The following is a 6000-nucleotide window of genomic DNA, read 5'->3' on the forward strand; positions in this document are numbered from 1 at the left end:
GACATAAAACAAACACCAGACACGGGGGGCACGGCCTGCGTGGCCACCCGGCTCCTCCCACGATCGTCCTGGTTTGCTGTGGATTCTCTCCTCCGTCCATCTCTTTGCTGCCAACTCCAGAGGCCACCAAAGAGGGGACAGAGTGAGTGAGGCGGCCGGGTGGCCTCCAGGACCCACCCAGAGCCCTGCAAGGCGCGAGGGGCGCAGGGAGGGCTGTGCCTGGGGTGGCTGGAAGGGTCGCGGGCTGGGCGTGTGTGCTCTGTCCCCGTCCCCACTGTATGCTGTCATCGTCCCGTTGTACAGAAAAGTATTTCTATATTTGCAATGTTCGCTGTAAAACAAGAAAGAGACTATGTCTACTAAAAAAAAAAAAAAAAAAAAAAATCTGCAAAGGGAAAAACCCAAATGCTTGTACTGGGTTTTTACTGTGGGGGTTTAGGGAAAGATTTAGGTTTCTTTTATATGCTGTTTGGGGGGGGGTTATTGGTTTTGGCCTTGGGTTGGGGCTGGGGTTACAAATAGGGTCACCACTGAGCCCTCCTCCCTGGCGACCAGGGGCAGGGGGCACACGAGAGGGTTGGAGAATGTTGGAGAGTGTGCAGAGGCGGTGTGGACGGGGCAGGAAGGAGCTAGGGCTACGTGTCTGATGTGCGTGGGCTGAGTGGGTGGCCAGAGGTGACGGGCGGCTGGTGTGGGTTTGCGGGTGAGTAGGGGCGAGCTGGAGAGGGTTGGCGGGTGAGTCAGAGCCTGAGCCCCATGGCCGGACCCACGGACCGCTGCACAGGCACCTTACCCTCCGTGGTGTGGCCCCAAATTCAGAGCGAGCGAGCAGTTTGAGTGTATGAACCACACCAGACCATTCAAACTCCAAAGAAAAGCCCCTCTCTGTGGCTGGTGCCGGTGGGGCTGTTTGCCACGGAGGCTACAGGCTCCCTAGTGCCCGGCCCGAGCCCTGGGTCCAGCAGAGCCACCTTCTCCCAGAGGAGCGGGTGGCCGGGGCCCTGCAAGGCAGGGCCTCTCGCCCGGGCCCCTCGCTCCCTCTCTCCCTCTGCCAGCTCTGGGCTGGCCCTCCTGCCTCACCCCCATCTCCCAGCACCACTGGCCTGGCCACCCCAGGCCCTCCCTGCTCCTTCCTAAGGCCCCTGCCTCACCCTCTCTGCCAAGGGCAAACCCAGACTCAACTGACAAAGACCCAGTTAGGCATTGGTGGGGGAAGGTGCTGGATCCCAGAGGCAAAGGGGCCCTGAGAGACGTCGGGGCAGAGAGCAGAGGGATGCAAGCAGATTTCCAGGATCCAGCAGGTCAGCAGGAAGGGAGTCAGGGCTGGGAACACCCATAAGACCAGCAGCCTCTGCTTGTATACCTCCAGTGACAGGGAGCTCACCCCTCCGTCAGTAGCCGTTTCCAGCTTTAGGTCCCTCCCTGAGACTTGAGGGGAAACCAGTGGCTTCCCACAGGGCCCAGCTCCTAGTGGCCGTGCAGCACGGTGGACAGGGCCAGTCTGCCCCCAACCTGCTCCTGACCTCTGCGCTCAGCTGACCCTGTTAAGGTTCGGCGTGTGAGGCTTGCATGGAGCACATGACCCGGGTGGGCCCCGACTGGCCCCGCTCACCTGAGCCCCTCCAGAGTGGGTCATCTCTGCGGACTGTGTATGGCCTCCCGACAGGCGCAGGCTTGCCCAGCCCCGGGTAGCTCCTCACCCTCTGCCATGGGGTCCTGGGAGGACAGCACAGGGGAGCCTGGGGACGGGCGAGGGGGCCCAGGGCAGCATGGCAGGAATAGGGGGGCGGAGACCCAGAGAGAGGACTGCCTGGCCCAAGGTCCCAGAGCGATGTGGGACGGTCCTGGCCAGGGCACAGAAGTGGGGCCTGGCCTCTCAGTCAGCTGCTTGCTGTCACCCAGGAGATAAAATTGGCTATTTTTAGGGAATCGGAGAACAGTGGGCACAGAATAGAGGTGCGTGCCCTGGGCAGGCCGGGGGTGTGAGAGGAACACATCACCACCAGGAGTGCTGCCACCGAGCAGGGGCCCCAGGGGAGGGACACGCAGCAAGGGGGGCAGGTGTGGGGTCCGGGGCGGCCAAGAAGCCCCCTCCAGACGCTCAGACCCTCCCGGGGAACAGCCAGGGCCGGGCAGAGGCGGCTGGATGCCCGACGTCAGTCCCGTCCCGAGACACAGATGTGTCTGTCACCTGCCTTTGTTTGAAACAGGTCGTAGTGGCGTTGACAGGCGTAGACAGCGTGGGAGAAGACACACACTTACTAAGTACCTAATGTGTGCAGAGCTCCGTGCCAAGCACTCGTGGGCCCCAGAGAGAGATCCAACCCCGCCCCCCGCCCCTGAGGAGCTCGCGGCCATCGGGGCACCCGACGCAGAGGCAGGTGACCCAGCTCGGGGTGGCGCGAGACCCAGGAGGCCCAACGAGGGTGGGGAACCCCTGCATGGGAAAAACCTGGAAGGCTTCCTGGAAGGGGTGGTGTTTGGTCTGGATAAGGGAACCCCAGTGAGGAGGGGGTGGAGGCTACGAAATCAGGACAGGTCGGCATCCTTGGGGGCTCAGGACTGAGCTCTGAGCGCGGGATGAAGACCTGCAAGGTGCGCCCTGCCCTTGTCCGGGATCGGCGCTCCGCGTCCCAGAGGCAGCCTGGAAGGGCAGCTCTCGTGGGTCTGTCAGGTGACGGGGTCCGAAGGCCAAAGGCAGAGGCCCCGACCCAGGCCCTGCCACTCACGACCGCAGCACGTCGCCCTCTGTGCACTTCAGCGGGCCCCTCCCCCGCCACTCGGGGTCACCGAGAAGGGCGGATGGCGCGGGGGACTGTGCCGGGTGCGCATCAGGTGTCCCGGGGCACAATGACGCTGCCCCACAGACAAGCACAGGGCATTACCGCTCACACACCCGGGGGGCTGGCTCGGGGGTTCTGCGGATCTCGGTCAGCCCACCCGGGCCCCTGGGGCGGCTGGTGGAGACGGGGAGGCAGGTGATGCGGACGCAGGGAGGGCTGAAGAATCAGGCCCATCTGTGTGCAGAGAGGCCAAACGTGGGGCTGAGCAGCAGGCGTGGGCCCTCACCAGGGTGGACCTCCGAGCCGAGAGAGCAGCACATCCAAGACGGGTACTCCCGAGGTGTCACGCATTCTCTCACTCAGCATACGATTACAGAGCACCTGCTGTGTACCCGCACGCCAGGGACGTCAACGAGACCTGTCCCCTCCTTTGACAGCGCATCAGTCACAGCCCCCACAGGAAAGAGGTGACACCCCAAAATAGAGTAATTCAAGGGGGGTGCCTACAAAGCATGACCGTTTCCAGACAGAGGTGTGGGGGAGCCCCACGGGATAGCTGCAGCCCTGCTGGCAGCTCATGGTGGCCCATCGGGATGAGGGAGGAGCCTCGGGATGAAGCGTGGGGCAGACACCCGCCAGGGCCCGGAGAGGGGCCTCCAGCAGACGACCAGCAGCCCGAGGTGACTCCACGGGAGGGAGCGGGGGCACGTGTGTCCACCCCACTCTCCTCCCTTCCCCGGCAGGGCTCCCCCTTGGCTGAATGGCCAGAACACCAGGACGCAGAGGGCCCAGGGATGAAGTCTGTACACATCAGCCCATGGAGGGAGCAGGGAAAGGCGTAGGGAAGGGAGGGGGCGAATGGGAGAGGCAGCCACTGACCTGTCAGCCCAGCGGCGGTCATGGGGTGCCAGGGAAGCACAGAGGAGGAGACTTCTCGGGGAGGCCAAGACCTCAGAGGACAAATAGGCAGTGGGAGACAGGCCCGGGACCCCGCCCCACCCCGAGGGGCAGGTAGGTGCACCTGGAGGTCAGCAGCTGGGGCAGCATGGGGCTGGGGGCTGCTGGGACCCCCAGGCTGGGAGGGCCCACCTTACAAGCATAAAGAGATTAGAGTCAGGCTGTGGGCAGTGGGGGGCTATTGATGGCATTTTCTAGAATAACAACCTCTATTGATTTTTTTTCTCATCTCAAAAGTAATCCTTTTATTACATAAACTTTAAGAAAACAGTTAACCATAAAGAAGAAAAAAGCAATCACCATCTCACCACCCCAAGTTAAGCCATGGGCCCCATTTTGGTATGTGTCTTTCCAGTTCCTCTCCTCTACAAAAGCAGCAGGCTTGGGGTTTACACACTCTCACCAACTGTGCCAAGAAGCACGTCCTTGCTTTCTGTACCACGTACGTCCCTCTGGAGCCTCTGTTCTCCTTGAGGGGGTAAAGGGTATGGCACATAGAGATGGGAGCCACGCCAGGAGGTTTGCAGGATCTAGTAAAGATGTTGATGATGTGTGCGGGAGAGAGGGGAGATCGTCGATCGTGGCTGAGTAAGAAGAGATGAGGCTTATTACATAATGGGGTGGACTGTCTTCACTAGCACCATGGACAGCTCACCCACCTGCCCAGGAGAGGGGTTGGTACCTGGGATGATGCAGGTACAGGGGTAAATATGGGGTGGGGGTTCGAGAGAGGTCTCCTTTGATCACCACGCATCCACGACACCTTTTCTCACTCCACCGCATGGCCTTTTTGTTCTACTTTCTGGGAGGTTTTTTGTGTTTTGATTTTTAAAATAAATAATTATAGGGCCATCGGAAATAGAACGTAGTCTCCCAGCTCCCCCACTCCCCGATGCTAAGATCTAACTGTAGTACGGCACCGAAACCGGGAAGGTGTTTTGTCCATGGGTACAATTATGTTCACCAGGCTATAGATCTCATTCAGCATTAACCAGCCTTCACATGCACTCAGGTGCGTGCGCGGTCTGCAAATGTATCCCCGTGTATATGGATTTGTGTAATCGCCACCACGGTCAAGACACAGAACCACTCCCATAGTTCTCCCCTGTGCCTCCAACTCTATCCCTGTCCCCTGGCCCCACTAATCTGTTCATCTCTGTCATTTTTAGAATGTTATATAAATGGGATCAGACACTATTGTAACCTTTGGATATTGGTTCTTTCACTGAGCATAGGCCTTTGAGATCCATTGGGTTCACGTGTGTATTTGGTATGTTCCTTCTTATTGCTGAGTAATATTCCATTGTATAGATGATATGCAAAGTTTGTTTGACCATTCACCTCTTGAAGGACATTTGGGTTGTTTCCAATTTGGGGCTATTACAAATAAAGCTGCTATGAAAATCTGCATACAGGTTTTGGTGTGAACTGAAATTTTCATTTCTCTGGGATAAATGCTCAGGAGGGCAATTGCCAGGCTGTGTGGTAAGTGCATGGTTCCCATCAGGAACTGCTCACCTGCTTCCCAGAGTGGCTGTACCATTTTATGTTCCCACGTTAGATTCCCGAGATGTAATTTCTCCATACCATCGCCAACAGTTGGCGTTATTGCTTTTATTTTATTTTATTTTATTTTGGTTGATCTAATAGTATATGGTGACATCTCATTGTACTTTTAATTTATATTTCTCTGATGTCCAGTGTTGTTGAACACCTTCTTATGTGTTTATTTGCCATCAGTATCTCATCTTTGAAGAAATACTTCCTTATCTTTTATCATTTTGTGAATTTTTTCTGTTTTTACTGCTAAGTTTTGAGAGTTCTTTGCACTTTCTAGATACAAGACTTCTGTCAAACATGTGGTTTACAAACATTGTCTCCTGTCTGTCGCTTGTCTTTTCCTCCTCTTAATAGGGTCTTCCACCACACAAAGGTTTTAAATTTGTGGAAATTATTTATTACTTTTTTTATTTTAGGCTTTTGGTGTCATATTTAGGAACTCTTGCCTGGCCCTAGGTCCTGAACGTGTTCTTTACGTTTTACTTTAGAGGATTTATAGTTTTATTTTTTTACATTTAGCCCCATAGCTTATTTTGAATTAACTTTTATAGAAGATGTGAAGTTTAGGTCAAAGTTCCTTTGGTCATTGCGTTTTCGCCTATGGACGTCCACTTGCTCTCATACTATTTGTTGAAAAGACTATCATGCCTCCATCAGATGGCTTTTGCCCCTTTGTGGAAATCCAGCAGGTGTACCATGT

Source organism: Phoca vitulina, unplaced genomic scaffold (assembly GCF_004348235.1).
Source record: "Phoca vitulina isolate PV1807 unplaced genomic scaffold, GSC_HSeal_1.0 scaffold79, whole genome shotgun sequence".
Classification (NCBI taxonomy): domain Eukaryota; kingdom Metazoa; phylum Chordata; class Mammalia; order Carnivora; family Phocidae; genus Phoca; species Phoca vitulina.